The sequence below is a fragment of the Gambusia affinis genome, linkage group LG05 (assembly GCF_019740435.1).
Source record: "Gambusia affinis linkage group LG05, SWU_Gaff_1.0, whole genome shotgun sequence".
In the NCBI taxonomy this organism is placed as follows: Eukaryota; Metazoa; Chordata; class Actinopteri; order Cyprinodontiformes; family Poeciliidae; genus Gambusia; species Gambusia affinis.
This window is the reverse complement of record NC_057872.1, coordinates 8,964,586-8,986,404: the sequence shown is the minus strand read 5'-3', so window position 1 is coordinate 8,986,404 and position 21,819 is coordinate 8,964,586. Positions and strand designations below refer to the sequence as shown.

The window sequence follows — 21,819 nt, the reverse complement described above, 5'->3', positions numbered from 1 at the left end:
AAAATTGTCCTGTTCTCAGAAATCCTAGCAAAAGTATTTGTTTCTCTTGACCTATTCTTACATTTTGTGACGCAAACTTCAGTATATTTTGCTGGGTTTTGTATCACAGAGACCAAAACTGTGTGACATAAATTTGGGATTAGATGGGAAACACTCTGCAGCGTTCGAGACGCTGCAAAAGGAAATCTCAAAAATGAGAGTACTGCACATGTGCTCAGTCCCCCTTTTAATCTGACACCCCTAAAGAGAATCCAGTGTAATCACATTCACAGAATTTAGCGAGGTGTGAGATTTGAAGTCAGTCTTAAATACAGCTGTTCAGTTAAGGCCTCAGAGGTTTTTGTGGAAATAAAAAAATAAAAATTGAAAACCTTCCGACTCTCCTCTCCTTCTTTCTCTTTTCTTTGTGCTTCAAAGTTGAGGCTAATTTTGTGTTGCTCTAAATATAAATTACACCAATGTTTGTGACGTGATTAAAAAAATAAGCTCAAGGGGTATTAATCCTTTTTAATTGGTTAACGGTTAAAATCACTTCCTGCTAGTAACAAAGCAGTAGGTTTATCAGATTACCTGCGCTTAAACGTCATTCTCACACAGATGCACAGTTTCACCCCCTATGCAAAAGCGCATTAATTATATATTTTCTGAACAGATCTCGCAATAGTTCATTATCGCGTTACGACAACACCAAACAAATTACGAAGCCCAGTCGGCAGCGGGCCAGTCGGCAGCGGGCCAGACGGCGACGCGGTGGAACAGATTATTACATTATTAATCCTGAGGGGACATTTCCCGTGTCATCTGAGAGGAGAGAATATAACCCACACGGCTTTGTAGCCACGGCTCAGGCGAGGCTGTGTTTATGCATAATTCATATTTTATATCGTCATGGCGATCATGTGCGCGAGTGTTTGCTCTCCCTGCAGGGGGGGCTGCTTGGTTTTTAGTGGGGAGTGTGAGCGATGCGGGCGTTGCTCGTGTTCTGAGGACCACGGGTTGGTTTACCGAGTCGCAACGTGGGAAACTCATTTTCCACTGAAGAGATGATTCCCACCAGGTGACGCGATATGTTTTGGGAGTGAGGAAACAGCTCAGGTTGGGATTAGGTCAAAGTGGTGTGGAAATGTTGAGGAAAACCCAGCAGCGTTCCAAGCTATTTCTGGAGAAAGGCCCTGCTGCAGAGGTACAACTGAGTGGGTGTGTAGAGAAATACATTTGGCCACGAGTGAGAAAAACAGAAAATATCTAAACACCGACCTGTCTTTTGATTCAATTTGCCTTCGTGTTAAAAAGGGCCTACTGTCACATTTCTATGTTATTATTTGCACATAGACAGCTGGAGTGGGATGAAGAGGTTTCTGAATAGTTTGCAGGTAAACACATGTAGGGTTAGAGCCACAGGTTTGAAGCTTTTCAGCCACTGTAGATTCAGACAACGTACAATTACAATAAGACAATTTTCTTACTTCTAAAAATGAATGTGTATCTGCCTTACTTGATACTCATGTTTTTAGATTTTATCCATTTTGAAGAGTTGCTTTGAGAAAGGCTTTGTGTCACATCATATTTATTCCCAAGTGAAACAGGAATTCATGGATTACTAAGTCAAAGTTCCTATAGGTGATCTGATTAACCTAAAAACCCAACGAGCACAAAGGACAAAAATCACTCCTGTTAATTCATCGTATAGGGTTACGATACTTTTTCATGGACATATTTTGATTAAGCTGAAGTTGGTTTTTCTCTGCTGGAGCAAAAAAAAAAAAAGAGGCTTTTTAACACGTTATAGTTTTTTTTTTTATCGAGAGTGCTGATCATTTTGGTGTTTTATCACAATAAAATGCAGATTTGGTCTCAGTATTAAGCTGATCCATTTTAATTTTAAAAAAGTAAAAAAAAAAAAAAAAAAAGAATAAATAAATAAAAACTCAGTGTGCATTGTTTTTATCAAAATTTTAGAAGAACATTTTTCTCGCTCTGTTGCCTTTTGTTTCCTGTTTCCATCCTGGATGAGCTTGAATCGATCCGACCGCTGCTCTTGAGAAGTTTTCCCCTAACATCCAAACCCTCACTAGCGTGCACACACACACACACACACACACGCACACACATAGTGTGATAAGTATATGTCTCATGTAATCTAGATATTTCTCACATTTTGTGGGCACGACAGACTAGAATTAATTATCCTCGCCCACTTTGGACACACACACACACACACACACACACCGTATCAGACATCCACAAAAGAAGCACATATAAACACACATTCCCTTTGTATGTATTTGTGCAGTGTTTATTCACTGAGGAGAAGTGTGAAGTTACTCATGCTTGGTATTCCCAAGATGTCTCACAGAAAGATATTGCAAAGTGTTTGTGTGTGTGTTATGTGTGTGTGCGTGGCCATGTGTGAAGGCTGGAATACAGAATGGTATTGATTAAACACAGCAGGGGGTGAGAGTGTGAGCGCTGCAGATAGCTCACTCACCTGCCACTCTGCAGACACACACACACGCATGCACACACACCCAGCCATACACAAACATCAAACTAGCCGCTGGCTTCATTAGAAAGAGCCTGGCTGGCTTTCGATATGATGAATAAAATAAATCAAGGAATTTTAATTCAGCTTTGAGGGATGCAATATCAGGTTTGCATTGAAAATATGTTCTGCTGTCTTTTTTTTTTTTGTTCTCCCTTCAATGTTTCAGTGTTTGACAGGTACATTCTTCCAAAAAAAGAAAAAAAACAGTACATTTAACCTCAGCAATCCCCCCCAAAATGTTACTTTTTACAGCTTAAGTTAGCAAATTTGAGAAAGCAAAGGCTATTTATTTATTTATTTTTTAAATGAGTGACACTTCTGTTACAGATGTGACTCAAAGACTGAATAAAATCCTTCAGTCTTGTAACTCAGAGATTAGCTTAACCAACATTTGTTTAGGGAGTCATCCTTGCAGAGTCCAGGGCTGAGTGGAATTTCCTGTTTGTGTTCGACATGAGAGACATCGGTCCACTGAGCTGAAACCAGCTGAACGATGAAGAGCACGTCTGCTCCACGGGTTGTTAACAGGTACTTCTTCGATTTAGTAAAAAAACAGATTTGTGTGTTGGCTCTTCAGCATATTACAGTCATTCTGCTGTAGTTTCAATAACCTGGTGTGAGCTCCATAAGAACAAACACGAAGGCAGATAAATAAAAGTATGCAGATGTTTTCAACTGTTGCATACATGAGTTGTAGAAATAGACAGTTGTGTGACGAGCGTCTTCATTTCTGATCCCAACTTTCCTGCTTATACGGCTGAAACGAGTTGAGCCGTATTGAAATCGGACCTAATGAACATCCTTTGTACGTCTTCCTGCCTTAAGAACATGCAATAACTACGTCTTGTTTGAAATGCAAGCAAAAGGCTTTTGTGGAAGCAAAATCACAGATTGTTTTCCAATTCGCTTTACGAATTTATATATATTTTAAAAAAGTCATTTGGATTTGACCCCCACTGCCTTTTGAGTTCAATAACTTGGTAAAGAGTGCAGGCAGCTGTCTGTGATTTAACAACAATTGGCAAATACATCTGCTCTGCAAAGAAACACCAATTATACGCCAAGAATAAAGCTGTGTATAAGATTAATTTAGGGTTAATTTATAAAATATCTCACAGAAAACTGTTCAGTTATCACAAACAAAATAATAAGAAGAAAAAGAATTCTTCGGCAAAGTACTATACGGTAAACTCACCAAACATCCTACACCTGTTTGTGTGATTCATAAACCTGCGATGGCATCGTCTGTGTTTGTTGCAAACTAGAAGCCGCTGTTCTATGTGATAGTGCGACTCATCGCAGAGTGAAAGTGAAGTAAAATAACCCAAAGCTGTCCCCATATGGTTAATAATACACAGAAGAAAAAAAATTGGTAAATCACCCTTAGTGCTATACAGGTGCAGACATTTTACAACGTTAAGCTGTAAACTGTGTCGCCATCCTCCTCTCCTCTATGATGTAATAGGAAGCTTTTGTTGTTAACAGAGGGACACATGAAGGGCACTGACCCGGAGAGGGAAGGGTTCTCTAAGATCAGCCGTGTCATGATGTGATCCACCAACAGGGAGACAATCATGGCCGTCCCTCTGCCTTCATGCCTTTCATTAGCCCAACATTTACAGCTGTAATAATTAGATGCCTCTCACTGACTCCATATAATCTGACAGTTTGCACACAGAGCTGAGAAACTCTATCAACTGAAGATTCGGTGTCTTGACTTACTTTCATTGTGAAATAATCTCTATAGTAAGCAGATATAATGTAATTTTCCTATTGCACTTTCTTTGCTGTTGAAGGTTAAAGTTTAACTTTCTGCAAAGTATCTCATACCTTACTTTCCGTCGGCAGCAAAAAGTTTTCCCCCCATAAATCTATTTATCCGTTATTCGTGTCTCCTGACACTAATTATGACATTACAGTCAGCAGGTAAATCAGGACCGATGCCTTGTTCAGAAGCGGCAGCCTTCAGTAGATCGCTGCACTCTGATTATTATTATCCCGACTTTCTCCAACCTTCAATAACGATGTTGCTCATTTTGACACTGATGCACTCCTGTTTACGGAGCCTCTCCTTGAGCGCCGCACAGCAAATTGCCGGAGCCTATTTGCAGGAGTTTTTGCTCTCCATAAATGTCGCAGCTCCAATTCAGGACATTGATAAGAAGAAAAAAAAAAGGGGGGGGGGTAGAAAGAGGATAGAGAGGCTGTATGTTGCGAGACGCATTTGTATTCTTCACCATTATTATCCCTCACCGTCTCTCTGTCCGTCCAGATCCGCCTTTTCTTTACTTCCTTCCGACTCTCCTCTCCTTCTTTCTCTTGCTCCCTCTTTCCACACCGCTAGGTTTTAATCACTGCTGTAATTGGCAACTCCCTGCTGTGTTTGCGCACACACACACACACACACGCACTCCTGTTCTTTCTAGCTGCTGCAAATCCCTCTGGCAATGTAGGCGTGAGCGAATGTGTGTGTGTGTGTGTGGGGAGGGAGTGGAGGAGATATGGAGAGATAAGGATAATGAAAGAAGGAGAGTTTCAGAACTGCAGGCCAACTCAACAATCTGTCTGCAGCGAAGCTCTATGTGCAAATGGAGCGGTGCGGCCAAACTGTAATTATGGATGAGGAAAAAACAAAAAGGCACATTTTAGGACTTATTAATGAGCACCACATTGTGATGGAGTTACTGAGCAAGCTGATGTAGCTTGGTCCATTAAATAAACAGCCAACGTTGAGCTGGGGTACCTACTAGAAGGCGTAGTTGTGTTAATAGGTCACAATGAAGCAGCAGCTTTATGTTCAACCAGACCTTTTGGCATGTTGGTCCAGCAGACATGTCGACGTAAGACCTGTCTGTTTTTTTTATTTTATTTTTAGGTTTTTTTATGTTCTGTCAGAGAATACAATGAGGCAGCTCTGAGTATTGAAGCTGCTAAAAAAAACAAAAAACAAACACACCATTTAAAGCAATTAAAAAAGTATTTAAAATGTTTTTCTCGATGTAAATATTCCTTTCGGGGTCATTGAAGTAAAATCGGCACCAACTCGAGTAATCCATCAATAAAAATATATCAAGGCAATTTGGGCAACCAGTCAAATCATGGGTACAAAATTGGAATGGAACATTAACCAAGTATTGAAAACACTTACAGAAATGTGTTAAATACTTTGCAGAAAAGCCTGTTGTGATGATGACAACTTCAATTCTCACAGATGGAAAAATTGCGATTGTAACTGTTTCTTCGGCACAAACTCTCTTCGAAGCTTAAATATTTTAGAGATTCTTCCTATGAACTCGGATCTTCAGTTCTTTCTATTGTTTTTGAATTGGAAACAAACGAGTTATCCAGACTGGACCATTCTAGCTTTTTTTTTTTTAAAACAATTAGGAGTTTAATTAGATGGAATGAGCCGCACTCATTCCATCTTCAGGTTCTCAGAGAGAAGGTCCCGGTACGTTTCTCCATTCATCCTTCCTTCCTTCAGTAACATGAAGTTTGCCAGTATCACATGATGTAAGGCAGCCCACACCATGATGTTCACACCTGCAACCTTCACTTTGGGCGGAAGTATACAAGCATTCTTCCTCCAAATGTGTACATGTGTAAATTGAGTGTGTGTGGCTCTGGAGGCATGGGTGTATATATTAAACCCAGATAAAATGAAACATTAATTAACCTATGTTTGTTTTTTATTTGTGTTAACAATGAGGGTCCATCTGAAAATATTGTATGAGTTCATGAGATAGGAGTTCATAAGTTTCTCACGTCTTCCTGCTCCTTTTCGAGCATGTTAAGATTATTGTAGTACAGAAATGTGTATTTTGCATTTCTTGTTCATGTGTGTGATTTTACACTTTTACCATGTTCAAAATAAATGATACTCATCACCGAACCAGACTATTTTCTCCCAGTAATCTTCTTCAGCATATTTTAAACAAGCTTCCGCTTCAGCATCATTTCTTCAATTAAATTTATGTTTTACTATATATTGATCAGAGTGTTTAGGAAGTTTTAGTTCGCATCCCCAAGTTTTCCTTCTGTGACACGGAAGCCGTTTAAACTTGGCCACTCCTAAGATTAAGGCAAAAAAAACAAAAAACATGACGTTCAACTAAGTTAGGAATTGGTGAGAAGAAAACAGCTGCTCTTGCCCTTCATTATAGTCTGCAATAATAAAGCAGTTGAAAACAACCTAAACTTGACAAGCAACATTATTTGACGAAGACCCAAGTTTATCTTGCCACCACGCACAATTAGGAGGATGGTGAGGGAGATAATCGGTTTCTTCCAAAGCTGTCCTGAGTTCACTAAGTCTCCATAACAACCAGTTGTTTTTTTACACACCTTCAATTGGCGTGCAAATAATTGTGAAGGAGGCCTTTATAATATATCTGGTCTAGATGCTGTGATAAAAGGATCACAATTGGATCAAATCATAAATTTTTATAAAACATTGAAGTCAATTTCAATTTATTATGCCAATTTGACAAATATTTGTACATTTTATTGGTTAATGTAAGGAAACCCAGCCGACTGTGTTGATTTTGCAGCAATCCCTCGTACTGAGCAAGCATGTGGCGACAGTGGACAGCATAACCCGACTGAGTGTGAGCGGCCAAATGGGGCTTTGATATATTCTCATGCTGAGAATAAGGCAGCAAATGTCATCTGAAACTTGCACAGCTTCTCACTAAGTCACAGGTACAGAAATGTACTACTCTCTGTGTCAGAACCATCAACACAGATGTGGGAAAGAGTGGGGAAAAAATGCCTAAACCACACTTAATTTCAAATCCTTTACTTTAGAGAACTGACCAGGAAGAACATGCCTGGTTGTAAAAGGCTTCTTCCACCAGCTCACCAAATCCCACACTGTGAGAACCAGATGACAATGGCCGTGCTAAACCCAAATGCTAAAGAATCCCAGCTTTATGGTTATCATGCCACATTGAATGCAGAAAAGAAAGTTTCATGCCTCTGTGTGTGTGTGCGCATCTTTTATGTGGGTCACCCCACCATGTCTAATGGCCCCTTGCTGCGTGCAGCGTCCTGCGTTGAGCTGCTCCCTGCTGTCACACTCACTCACACACGCACACACACACACACACACAAACAAATGTGCATGCACAGTGGGGGAGATATTTGGGGTCTCCCTTTGCCCTAATACCCTCCACAATACACCACTGCTGCATCTGTCCTCAAAGTTTAAAGTTGCTCGGTGAAGAACTAGCATCCCTCTCCTCTCCTCATTAGCTAGCTTCTCTCCTCTTTTCTGATATCTACTCACCCTTTCCCTCTTTTCTGCCACTTTTTATTCTTTCAACTCAAAAGATGGGTTATTATTTTTGCCATCTTTATTTATTTTTTTTGCTTTTTTTTTTTTGTTGTTGTTTCACCCTATGATGACTGGGACTGGATTTTACAAGGAGCAGACTTCAGCCTTTTTAGGCCTCCATGACGCGTGTGGCTAGTGGCTACCTCAACCAGGTGAGCCTCTGCATTAAGGAGATTTATAACCCCACGTTGGCATTTTTAAGGTTTCTCTCAATAGAAATTCAAGGCTAGTATTGACATAGCTAGCAAAAACAACATTGCTTGTCCCCCCTCTGAGTCATTAATGCCATGCTAAAGTCAGCATTGGTATCTTCTGTATCAAAGTGTGAATTTTAAAAGTATTTTTGCAATTAGTGGGTTGGAAGAGTGTGTTGTCTCTGTTATTTTTTTTGTCATATTCTTCCTTTTGCCGACTTGTCTATCCAGGCATAAACCAGAAAATAATAAAAAAAAAAGACCCTTATTAAAATTCTAGCACTGTAGTTTTATTTACCTCCTTCACTGTGGAAAAATCTTGGAGGCGAGGAAAGACGAAGAGAGGAGAGGACAGGAGCAGAGGGGGATGGGTGAGGTACAGTTCGAGAAAGGAAGAAGCAAAGAGTGAGATGCTGATAATTCAGTTTACCACAGCCAGACCCAGCCCATCCCCATTGCGTGTCTATGTACTGGAGCACGTATACAGACCAGGAAACAAGGCAAGGCATAATTGTAGATACAATAGGCTAACTGGGAAGCAGCTAACTTTCAAAGTACGATCAACGGTATGAAGGCTCACTTTGACCCTCAGAGCGTAAAACGAACCGATACATACCCAAGCTAATTCTCAGCTGCAGAGAAGCCAGTTACGTCACTACATTTTCACACTGCGGTACTGTCTCTTTGTCTGCGTGTCGGATAGCCAGCTGTAAGACGGAGGGCGTACGATGTCTTAGACAAAAATACAGCTTTGTGGATTTTTTTGTTTTGTTTGGTTTGCTTCGATGCACCTTTGTTCAAATATTGATTGGTGTCACGATGATTAGTTGTTTGGTGTTTCAGTTTTTTTTGTTTTTTTTTATCTGAAGTGTGTTTCACCGAATATTTACGCAGATAAATGAAATCGCGTGGATTATAAGATCCACTGAATTTTACAATAGGCATGAAGAGGGAAATTAAAGCCATCTTTGTGTTTCCCTGTGAACTGGGCAGCCATGAACGCAGTGTAACGGTGTAACATTTGAATCGTGATATACGGCCACCTTTTTGTTCATCTGTGCTCGATGTCTCATAAACACACAGACAACGCAAAGAGTAGAAGAGTAATAATTTGTTTCAGTTCTACTCCTGTCATGTCCCGTTTTTGTTTCTTTCAGTAAAAGTAAATTGAGTATTTGACTGAAGTAGAGGATTTTTTTCAGCAAACTGTTTGCCTGTGTGCATCAGTAGCATTCTGTTATTTTCAGTGCCGCGTCTTCGACTGTTTGGTTTGGGACAGAATAACCTTATTCTAACTCCACCGCCCTCATTTTCAGCCCAGCTGATCGAGATTCACAAAAGACAGATCCCCCCCCAAAAAAACGCTCATGTGAGTCCACCACACAGACGACGCGAGACCTCCGAAGTCTACGGCGAATACAAAAGTGATTCGGACGTAGCAAGGAGAACAGTGAAATGCTCATTTGTTGCAAGTGATAAACAAAGAAAGGTTTTGGGGTTTGATTCCACTGCGGCTTCTGCTCTTCACACACACGGTCGTACCATGGACTGGGCTGATAGGATTATAGAGTGGTCCTGTAGTCACATTCTTTGTGTTTCTTTGCTCTGCTTTAGTCCGCCAAGCCTAAAATATTCACAAAGTTAATTTCTGTCTGACAGAGCACTAAAATATCTATCTATCTATCTATCTATCTATCTATCTATCTATCTATCTATCTATCTATCTATCTATCTATCTATCTATCTATCTATCTATCTATCTATCTATCTATCTATCTATCTATCTATCTATCTATCTATCTATCTATCTATCTGTGACTATATTTTTAAAGTTTTGGATGTGAGGGTGTTGTCTACTGGTGTATAAATTAAAAATAATGCAGCAGAGCTGGAGACAGACAGCCTTTACAGAATACTGATGCCTTATTACGTGTTTGCGTGTGGAGAATATTAGTCCTATAGTGATAGGTTATTGGTCAAACTTTGGGTTGTGACAGAAGAGCTGTTTTTCAAAACCCTCCAGCTTTATCTTGTACATAGAAACGCCAGAGGGACACTGTTATTTTCAATAATATATATATATATATATATATATAAAATCAAACACTATTGCTGTGTGAAAGAATGAAATGAGCAGTCGTTGTAGCAGTTGTCCCAACGTTTTCGTATTTGATTTTCTGGCGGTGACTGCAGCCTTATTTATGTGCTTTTTATTCGTTGTCTGGGTATCGAAAGAGTGTTAGTTTTTCTCTCTGTCTGAAGGACAATGTTCCCATTCGGAGGAGAGTGGGAGTGCAGTGTTTGACACGTTAGTGCTGGCTGATTAGTCGACACATAAAGAACATGCAGTCCCTCCATCACTATTCAGCCATTTTGTCTCTGCCGCTTGTGCTCACTGGTCGAGTGGATGTTTGTGTGCGTGAGAAAAGCTTTTGTTAAGGTAATGCCTAGGAGAGAGAATGACCGAGGGAGAAGACACCGTGAAAAATTGCGCAGACCGCGGCCAAGTCCCACCGACCCTCAGATGAGATTTTGTCGGTTTTTAGTGTGACCACATCATTGAAACACAATTTTTGCGTTTTACCTAAAATTGCGAGGTAACAGAGTAACACCTAAAAAAGAGGTTATAAATTATATGGAGAGGTGCTGTGTAGGGAAGAGTGTCAGATCAGTAGTTTTGTGTCTTTTGTCTCTTAAGTGGATTAACACTGTGGTCAGTGAGACACACAGTGAAACTGGCAGCCATAGCCATTGTTTACAGGCTGGTGTCGCCTCCGCCGCTTCAAATCTTTGTTCGATGCTGATTTGTTTCCCCAGACTTTCTTACAATTGCTGGGTGGAGTTTGTGCTGATTCGATGTATAATCTTTTGGTGTGTGTGTGTGTGTGGGGGGGAATGTGCAAATGTTTGCATTGCATCGTTATATTTAATTCATTTTTGGGCCCTTTCTAAAATTAGAGCCCAGGATCTGAAATATATGTATATTCAGCACACACACATGTGTGTGTGTGTGTGTGTGTATATATCTATATATATATGTGTGTGTGTGTGTGTGTGTGTGTGTGTGTGTGTGCGTGTACAATTACAAATGTCATGTTTATTATTTTACAGGACGCTACATCTTTAATAAAGATGCAAATCTTGTTTTTCACATTGTCTAATCTTGTGTAGTTTTGAAGGCAAATTCAATCAACCTTCCACCATCATACTAGTTTTATAAAACATCAAGAGAAAATAATTAGATATGCATCATGAAGGCAAAAAATTTGATGCTTTTTATATTCTCATCTTGTTTTCTTCTCACTAACGCCACAATATAGCTCCTATAAATGAGGCTAAATCACTCTTGACGAATATGTGCTTAAATAGGATTTAGTTTACTTAAATTGATGCAATTGGTATTCGAAATACTATTTATGTTACTGCTTCTGTTCAGCACTCAATGTACATAATGTATGTAATGCATGCTATATCATTCATTCATAACATAAATTTTATTTCCGTGTTTTGTTTTTTTTTTACATTTTTTTTTCCTGAAAAGAGCAAAGATACTTTGTAATTTTAGCTGTTCGAACAGTCGAGCTCCCCCTCTGGCTTTCAGGTAGCTTAGCATCCACTTTTGCACTAATCTGTTTGGAACAATAAAGTGTGTGGTTATAAATCAATTGTTTTTACTTTTTAAAAGAGAGAAAAAAGAACAAAATAGCCATATTTCAGCTGTGTCACATATATTTACAATTGACTTATAAGATGAATGAAATAATGTGACATGTTCACATATTTAATTTTAGAAACATAATCAAAACATATTTTAGCTTCACGGTGAAGAGATTTTATTTAGATTTGAAAAACCATAAAGAGTAGATTACTCCGCAGAACGCAGAGCTGCTGGTCTCTCAGTTTTAAAAATTTCTTTAAAGAAATTCAAAATGACAGTGATGAAAAAAAGTTTATTTTCACCATGACATGAAAATTCAACCTAAGCTCCTTTCATATTTATCAACCGCAGCCCACATTTCATATCTCTGCAGATAATAAATACCTGCATATTTCAGATTTATCTTCGCCTCTGTACGCCTTATCTCTGCAGGTAATTTGTATATCTTTACGTATACTCTTAACCTTGGCTACAAACGACTAAAACGATAAGATTTCAATAAGTTTTTGAAGTGCCGTCTAATAGATGGTGCTATGATTACACCTTCAAGGCCTTTAAGTGACATCCAAGTAATGTAGTTCTATGTCCTTCATATTTTCTTTTTTCATTTTCCGACCAGGCTTTAATGGATTTATTCGTCAAAAGGTTGCGAGGTTTGCTCCGTGTGGTCGTGTTTTCAGTAGTTAACGTGACGCTTTAGTAGATTTTTTTATTTATTTAATTTTTTTGCATTTCTTTAGAACGTAGCCTTCTGTTTTGTTGGCTGAAAAATAATTAAAGTGGACACGAGCAACATTGCATCAACGGTCAAAATTTAGACAAAAGGGAAAACATTTAATCAACATTCATGGGTGAATTTTAAATAAGATTTATATATTTTTTCATGAGTGATGAAACAAATCAAAGCCTAAATAAATATTCATATTTAATAACACGCGTGCATTACAGATCAAAAAAGAAAGCTAGATATTTATCATGCTGCACTACTTAAATATCCAAATTCTCACAGTAATCAGAAATAATAACATTTCTTTTGTGTCGTGTGACATGTTAAATTGGCTTGTAGCTGTAATTTCAACGAAATGACTCAATGTCAAGTCAGATGACATTGAAAAGCAGTTTGTTATTCTTCTGGTTGACTCAGTCATCATCTCCTTTACCATTCAGCCCCGTTCGCTTTGACTGAGGCCTGTGCTGAGGACCGCCATTCATGACCAGCAGTGTGTGCAAACAGAAAAGTGTTATTGTCAAGGTGGGTGTGTGTTTGCATTGACCCTTTTAAAAGGGAGGCTTCGCCTCCACAATACACTCTGATGTTGATTTTTCACTCTTTCTTCTTCTATCTGTATTTCACACACACTCCCTGTCGTAAGCGGAAACACACACACACACACGCCCACAAAAGCCAGGAAGGACCTATGCAGGATCAGCCATGCTAGAAGTTGTCAGTTTGACATTGTTGTCTATAAGCTGCTTTGGAGCAAAAGAAGAAGAAGTTCTAAGGACATTTCCAAATGGGTTGTAATAGCTGAGTTTTTTTTTTTTTTCCCCCACTGCAGCCACAGCTCCAAGTCAGTGAATCACTGAAAGGGGGGAGGGCGGCGGCTCCTTCCAGTCATTCGCAGCTCAAATGTGAATAGGACCAGCAATTGATTTGCTAATGACAAAGTCCTCTGCCTTAATAAAAAATGGACGTAACAAGCCTGTCCGTGTTGGTGTTTGGCATGTTTTAGGAGGCTTCCTAAATCGATTAGCGGGAGGTGAAGCGGAGGCTGCCGTGCAGTATGTTGTTTCATGCAGTGGAAAGATGACTTTAAGATAAATGTGACACAGCTGCTGTAACTGCTGCTGCGCCGCTTGAATCTGCCTGGAAAAACCAAATAGTAATTATTGAATTATTGTGCCACAAAGTGAGTGGAAATAATGCGCTCAGTCATGATTTATTAAATTCATTTGAGCAGAGTCAGTCTTGTCAATGACGCTGTCTCTTCATGTGGGGACGAGGACTCGGTTTTCCAGATGCACTTTTGACTGACAAGCGTTTGCAATATGGATTTATTTTCACATAGGATTTATATGATACTGTACGTTCATGAGTTGAAATACTGTTAGGCTTAGACTCGGATAAAGATTTTGCAGTATGGTATTGTTAAAACTACCACCGCTTTAAACGAAATTGAAAACAAAAAATGTTACACGTGATGCAGTTGATTTTATTTAACACTGAATCTTACAACTACACTAAGAAATAATGTATTATTACAATCACAATTATGTTATCTATGTAATTTTTACTTATTGCTATTTAGATATACTTAAACAAAAGTGCAGAATTAACCATTACTAAATGCATGATCATGTTCTTCTGCCATTTATAGAGTAGCACAACAAATTGATGTGTAGTCGGAAAAGAGATCCTGTTTAACGGAGGCGTTCGTTAGTGAGCCAGTTGTAATTTGGATACATTATACTTCTTTAATCTGTGACTGTCTGTATTTGTGCAATCATAAGGTTTTTACAAAGGTATAAACACACACAAAAAAAAATCCAGCTGACTGACAGTGTGCAGCAACGACGGGAAGGACGTACATTACTTGATGATCCATTCAGGAAAATCTTTATTTCTTTTTTGTGACTTTAAAAGGATTTTATTAAAGTATAGCAGCAATACAGAAATACTATAAATAATACATTGCAGAAAACATTAGGAGATTAAAAATCTCAGCTTTTTAAAACCTTCAAATTTGCTGAAACCTGTAACTACCCCATGGCTAAGACACCTAAATCATCACAAGCCTTGTAGAAAAACCAATGAAAACTCCAGCTAATTATTGTTGTTGTTTTTTTTTTTTGTTGTTGTTTTTTTTGCTTGTTTCCCATATTTGGTCATCTCTTCCTCTCATTTTCTCATCAATAATGCTGTTAGTTTTCTGATGGCTTGACTTGAAATCTCGATAAAGCACCCGGAGTGCCACCTCCCTCTTCAGCTAACATTTACTCTCTCTCTCTCTCTGGCCATGTTGAAATTGCGTCTTAGCTCGCGTTGATGCGAGAACAGTAAAGACAGTGATTGTGCCCTGCTGCGGATGTGGCACAAATGGCACATAAATCCAGATGTGACGGGCTTTATTAGACAGCTGCTGACGATAATCCAGCCGATAAATGACTTTGAGGAGCTCTAAAACCCTCAGCTGCAGCGGTTCGCTGTCTGTGACGAGTTTTAATTTCCCCATCACAAGACGTAATAAAATATCAGGAAGCTGTGTGACATTTTGCGCAATCGAGTGCTGATTGAGACGCAACGCAGGGAAAGTTATTTCTGTCTTGCTTTTAATAAAACGAAGCCGAAGCAGCAGAACGGTCGTGGAGGGGGAGAAAAGAAAGTTGTAAGCGCATGGCGGCGAACGCCGTCTGGTGGGCCCTCTGCGTGTTTAGGCTCGCTGCGCTCGTCGTGCTGTTTTGTAAACTAGCGATAGATCCGGAGCAAGAAATCTCAGCATGGTCCTTACAGGAACATCTCAGCGCCTGCACATCTCACAGCTGTCACTGGGCTTGAGCTGTCTCTCAGACCTCCGATTTCTCCTCGCGGAATCCGCTCTGAGCGTCTCCTCCTTTGCACAGGATAGGCGCGGGATGGAGGACCTTTCACCATGGCAACCGCTAATGCAGTATAGATGCAGGGACTGCCGGCTGTAATAACACGGGATGTGGGGAGAGGCAGGTGAAATGTCACACGGGCTGCTTAAATGAGGCGCCTTTGATGTTGCAGTGCGGCGAACTCTAAATCCCGTTCGCCTCCGCGGTGGAAATCAGGTTATTGTTTCCTGTATTGGTTCGGCGCCGCCGTAGTCTCCCGTTCAGCAGAGTGGAGCCAACAAAAGAGCTTTTTCCTCAACATGGCGTCTCACGCCGCCCTTACAGCCATCACTTCATTTTTGTGTCAGCCTCTCCTCAGCATTGTTTCCTGTATCGGCTTAGACTGCCCAACTCTTCTAATCCCCCTGTAGTCTGAGTTGGATATCGGCTTCGTGCCGTGTCCTCTCACCTCTTCAAGGATGGGATTTTTCTGTCCTGTCCTTCACACACTGGGGAGCATTTGAGAGAGTTCAAAAAATTGTACTCCAAGCTGGTTATAATGGAGTTGTTTTCAATGCAGCTTTCCATCTTGTTCCCCATCATTTCAATATTTTTCTTTTATTATTATAGGTGGACTAATTGACCAATAAGAGATCAGAACAGGTAATTGTTTACTGATTAGCTTTGATCAGTGATTGACGGGTCAAGGACCCTAATAATCCTGTATTTTGTCTTTTATTAAAGGCACCAAAACCAAGAATTCATCAAATAACTACGTGAATTTTTTATTTATTTTTTTTTTAAAACAAATGCTTTGGATCGTAAATAGGGATGATCTATTCAGCTGCTGTTGGATCTCAAACTACTATCTCTTTTCAAATAATCTTTTTTTTTCTGTTTCATTATATTTAGACTTCTTAGAAAAACTAATCATGATCAGTGGAAATTGAACCTCAAAGCAAATCGGAAATTGCTATCAGCCTGGGAAAAGCCAGGTTACTGCATCTCCCATTGTTATTTTTAAATGCAATTATAAATGTGTTTATAAACATTTGTGCATTCATATCGAATTACTAGGACACAAGTAAGTGCATTATTTGATCATTTCTAGCTGACACGAGGCCATAAGTCAAGGACCTCGTGACCACACAGTCCAAAACAAACATTTCTACAATACGGCCTTGTCAGTGGCACTTCCCTGACCCTGCTGTTCTGCTCCTGCTATGTGTGTGTGTCCCTGTGTGTAAGGGCGTATTTGTTTTGTCTGCCCCTATCTATAGCTTTGAGCTGCCCCTTTCTTTTACAGGGAGAGAAAGAAACCACACCCCTCGGGCCTCAGCCAGGCTCTCTGTGTGTGTGGTGGTTTGCTCTCTTGGGATTTGGGGATTGATGTCGGGAGTTTCTCCTCCACAGCAGAAGCTGCGGGACGACGGGATACATAGGCTTTAGAGTGAGATGTACCCTGAAAGTTTTATAAAAGTTACGATGTGCAGTGCATGAATAAAGTTGGAACATATACCGAGGGCAACGGTGCATCTACAGTACGTGCATCTAGCCCCACACGGCGATGTGTTTATTTGACTTTTATACCCTCAACTCGTGAATACAAACGACAACGTCGACGAATAGACTTGACACAACACATACCTCCAAGTTCACTTGTTTTGACCAATAAAATGTGAATTTTGTGTAGTGCATGAACGACAGATCACAGTAAAAAATTGCTTTTATAGTATTTTATACAAATATGTGACATCATCGAACTGATTTTAAAGGCGAAAGCTATATTTTTTCCAACCGCTGCAACAATATTGTATCACATTGATATTGCTGCAGTTATAATAATAGCCGTAGCACCTACTTTAAATCGTACTTTAAATTAAATACTTTGAAAAAACATTCATTTAGATGCCAGCTGGGTTTTTTTAAATACATGCTTTTTGTTTAGAATACTAGATTTTTTACTGTTGTGCTTTTTCTACAATATAACAAGCCGACATTAGCCGGTTAATTAGTCGGACTACAGAGACGCCGCTCTGACCTTCCTGACTGCAGTCTGAAAACGGTGGTACCTTAATGAGAGTGATGAGTGCTGCTCCTTTAGTTTCCACGCCATGGCCGTCTGTGATTTTTCGTGACCGGAAGAACACTCCGGTCACACTGAAAATATCTCTGGTCTCATTAAAAGGGCTGAAAACTGTAGCAACGGTCTGATTCACAATTTATCTGGTTTAAAACTCTTAACTTCTTAAAACATTTGACGTACCTGAAGCGTAGGGACAAAAACAGGTCCGCTTCAGTCCGTTTGACTTTTAATTGCGTGATAATGAGTGCTACATTAGCGTGGCCTGTCTAAAAACCACAAAAAACATCCACATGCAGTTTAATTTGGCGACGTAGACGACGTCCACGCTTTACAAATTGTCGAATAAACGTGGGAAATGTTGTCTCAAACTTTTACAAAACAACCGTCCTATTTTTAAAGTCGACACATGAATGCAGTTTCAGTTCCAGAAATATTTCCAGGAGATTGTGAGAAGGAACTGAAACCTGCACAGATAACTTGATTGGAGTTGCCAATGAAAAAACATCTGAACTCAATGCTACATTTTCCAACAAAAAAACGGGCCGAGAGTATTTATTTTTCAATAAGATTATTGCTGCCCTGACCAAATTCGCTTGCATGTTTGTTTTAGTGAACAGTTTGCCTTACCAATATCTATCTCTGCATTTCAGATGCACAGACTCCTCATCGCGCCTGGGCGGAACATGAAACGGTCCCTCCAGCTGGAAGAGCGAGAGCTGTGTGGGCTTCCTGAAGTGGTGCAGCGCCGGGTCACCGGAGAGCCGCAGTGCATGCTTGGGAACAGAGCAGCTATCTGTGTTATTTCAGCAGCAGCATGTTGGATGAAGGGCCCTTCCACGGGCATTATGGATTAATCTTTGGCAGGATCTCAACTGGATCGGCCCAAAAATGGGATGTTTAACCCTCACGTGTAGCAGAACTGCTGTGATAAAGCGGGATAGAGAGGATTGAGCGTGACCCACATTGGGACTGTTCTAAATGTATTACCTGTGCTGGCTGTTTATGAAGGTATGTGCTAAAAGGGTATGCTCTGCAAAACCCACAATGTTATTCCAAGGGAGCCGTCACTATACATATCTATATATATCTATATATATATATATCTCTAGATAAATCTATATCTATATATATCTATATATAGAGAGATATCTTATATATATCTATCTATAGATATATATATATATATCTATCTATATATATATATATATATATATATATATATATATATATATATAAAAGCAACAACTGCTTCATTTTCTGTTGGATTCCCGACATCTATCTCTATCAAAGAATCTGCAGTATATTTTTTCCCCCCTCTTTTACATCTTACAGTCTTAAGTGAAAAAATAAATAAAATAAAATCAGTCAAAATCGAATCTCAAAATCATCCTGTGATCACTCCTAATAAGACAATCGGAAATATTTGTCACTTTCAATCGTTAATCTGCAACATTTTGAACTTTGTAGTCGCGTTTATTCCACCACCTTTCATATGTGAACACAGGTTCGCAGTTAAAAGCTCCCACTGTGGACCTCCCTCGTTGGAAATTGTTTGCTACACAGGCCTGAGTGGAGAGCCACTTTCCTGTCGAGCTTCACATCAGGGAGTCAGTTTTGACAAGTCTGAATTAAAAAAAAAAAAAAAAAAAAAGAGTCAGGAATCGCATGTACAAGCCTAGGTTGGCAGGGGCAAGGCATTTTTATGAATCCAGTGTGTTCTCCTGACTCGCAAGAAACAAGTTAGGCATAAAAGGTGACGCTGTTTGCTTGTACAGAGCAGTTTGAAGCCTTTTCACAGACATCCCAGATTAGACATCAGAGGGATTTTCCACAGAAGATAAATCTGATTGTAAATCTGTGCTCTTAATCCAGACTCCATGGTCACGAGACGATGACCCGTGACAGTCTGGTTGTGATTAAACCTACTGGTAACCAAAGCTTGACTCGGATATTGCAAAGTCACTCTCTCTCTCTCGGAACGCAATCATGTTTTTTAGTGAATATTTCATGTTACTTGTTTAGATTACATCCAACTAATAAAACAACATCCTGCATGAATCATTAATAAGAAAAAAAAAAAAAAAGTATAAAAACCTAAACCTGCTTCTCTTGGAACATATGCTTCGGCGGGGAAGTTCTTTATTTAAGATTCAAGCATTAGACCCGAGACAGTGATCACAAAACTCTGTTTAGATTGTGCAAGCAGCGTTTCAGCACTACAAAGGCAGCTACGTCTTTTCATGAAGGAGTTTACAAGTACTTCCTGCTTTACAGTGGTGCACTCCAGAGAAGGTGAAGGCTTTAATGTGCAATTGCCATCTAACAAAAACACGATTATGTCAGAAGCTGCGTGTACCATTCTCTCTGTTCAAAGGCGCTTTTGTGATCATATATTTTAATGTACTTTATCAAAGATTCCCTTTTTTGCGCTTCTGAACCCTGCAACAAATGTTGCACCGTTTGATATTCGGCGTACGTAGTGGAAAGATCCAATTTTTAGGCGCTTTTAGAAGGACAAACAGATCATCACACCTCTGATCACGAGCCCACTGCCTGACAAGTGAACACAAAACCTCTCTGCTGATTTATGTTTTGGACTGTACTTAAAACTGTACGAATGAGAAATCACCCTGTGCTCCTGACGTGACTCACAGCTTTAGGATTTTGTCGCTCTTCTGGTTGTGTAATTGCGGTGACCGGCGTGAACCCATTTTCATTTCGTCTGCCAGAGCGACAGCAGTAATTCTCGGCGTGGTTTGAAAAGGGATTCAGGAAAAAAAAAAAAAGAAGAAGAAAATCAATCATGTTGCAGCCTCATGACACAGGGTGGAGTCACGCTGCTGATGCGTTGCTGTGACGCTCCTGTGAGGGGGCAGCTGAATTAACAGTTTCAGACAGAGTTAGGGTTTCGGCACTCTATTCCACCCACGCACTGTAAATATAGGTTAATGAAGTAGCCTGTAGGCAGACGACAGGAGAGTGCGTTACCTTTGTTTGCTGGTGACATTGCCGCATGCAGCATGAAGGGACCTCGCCGGCTCCGCACCTTTTATTTCAGCAATTAAGGGACCAACACTGACGAGGGGGACCTGAAATGCATGCTGAAATTTTATATGAGAGCCTCCCTCCCAACAGTATCTGCACTGAACCACATAGAAAGTCGTATGAAAATGACTAGCTGTGATCTCCAAATGAAAGGGAGATCACACTATTTGCTTAAAGGACCACATCTATGCCTGCTAATAGGTTTTATTGGCTCAATCTGGGTTTTTTTTCTGGTGGTGTTCAGAAACAGGCCCGTGTTTAATCTGAGGCCGGAATAGTCTTTGAATGGCTTGATTTGGTTAAATCTGTAGATTTGTCAATTGCCAAAACTTCCCCACTCAAATGCTAAAATACTCCCAGTGATTTGCTCACCACTTTCACATAATTCTCCTTAACATGTGGGATTTGATTTGATTCTGCTGTGTTTTGTATTTTAGCAGCCGTCGGGATGCCAGGCGTGTCAGAGGAGCACAGGGTTCTCGAATTGAACCCTTATGCAGGTAATCCACATTGGAGAGCTGCTCAGACCTGCTGAACTGCTTGTCATGTCGCCTGCAGACATAATCAGAATATTATAATTTTTTTTGTTTTCAAAGGAACAAGGTGTGAGCAAAACAAAAACCTGCTTCTGAATGTCAAGGACCTTTATCAGTTGAGTATTGAATATCTGTGAGTGAATCAACAAGAAATAAAACAATTAAGTAAAGACGTTTTCTGAGTGTCTTTCATTGCACTGTGAATGATTGTTTTAATGTTTGTCAGACCACTAACATGTTCTACACGACAAGTCTCAAACAAACGGTTGTTTCCAAAGTTGGGAATGTGTGCATCAGATCTAAGTAACATAGATAGCAATGGTAACAGCACATTTATGCGTTAAGTTATACAATACATGCAAAGGAGTACTTATGGATTGGTAAAAAAAAAACAACAAAAAAAACTATATCATGGGTGCTGAAGCTGTTTGTGTTGTCATTGCTTACCCTATTTTGGTGACTTTTTAATGACTGTATACTCAACAGCCAAAGTCCCCGGTCTGTTTGGTTGTTATTTTGAGGGTTGGAAGGTAAAAGGTTAGGGAGCCACCTGGGTTCAAACCCAGTTTTACCGTGCCTTCGTTTCAACCCATTTTCCTGTTTTTGTTTTTTTTGTTATAACTTTTTTAGCAGTGTATTTTTCCATTCCATTTCAGATAGAGTAATAGTATAAGTGCCATTAGCAATGACACGGACGCAGTCTGTATTAGTAAACCTCTATTTTTACGTTTCTTAAAAAAAATACTTATTTTCTATTCATTAGACATTTTTACAAACCAAGATAACTCCGGGAAAGAAGATCGGTTTTCCTATGTTTTGGGGGTGGGGGGAAGCTGGAACTTCA

The 21,819-nt window shown here is 39.7% G+C and overlaps 1 long non-coding RNA gene across 1 annotated transcript in view; it reads left to right on the top strand.

Annotated features, from left to right (window-relative positions):
- The window catches only part of LOC122831576, a 29,295-nt gene extending 8,151 nt beyond the window's left edge, over window positions 1–21,144 (top strand). Inside the window, exons 2-4 of the long non-coding RNA XR_006370723.1 lie at window positions 18,045–18,402; window positions 20,877–20,939; window positions 21,036–21,144. This is a non-coding gene — a long non-coding RNA (uncharacterized LOC122831576). The remainder of the gene's footprint in view (window positions 1–18,044; window positions 18,403–20,876; window positions 20,940–21,035) is intronic.
- Window positions 21,145–21,819: the final 675 nt, after the last annotated feature.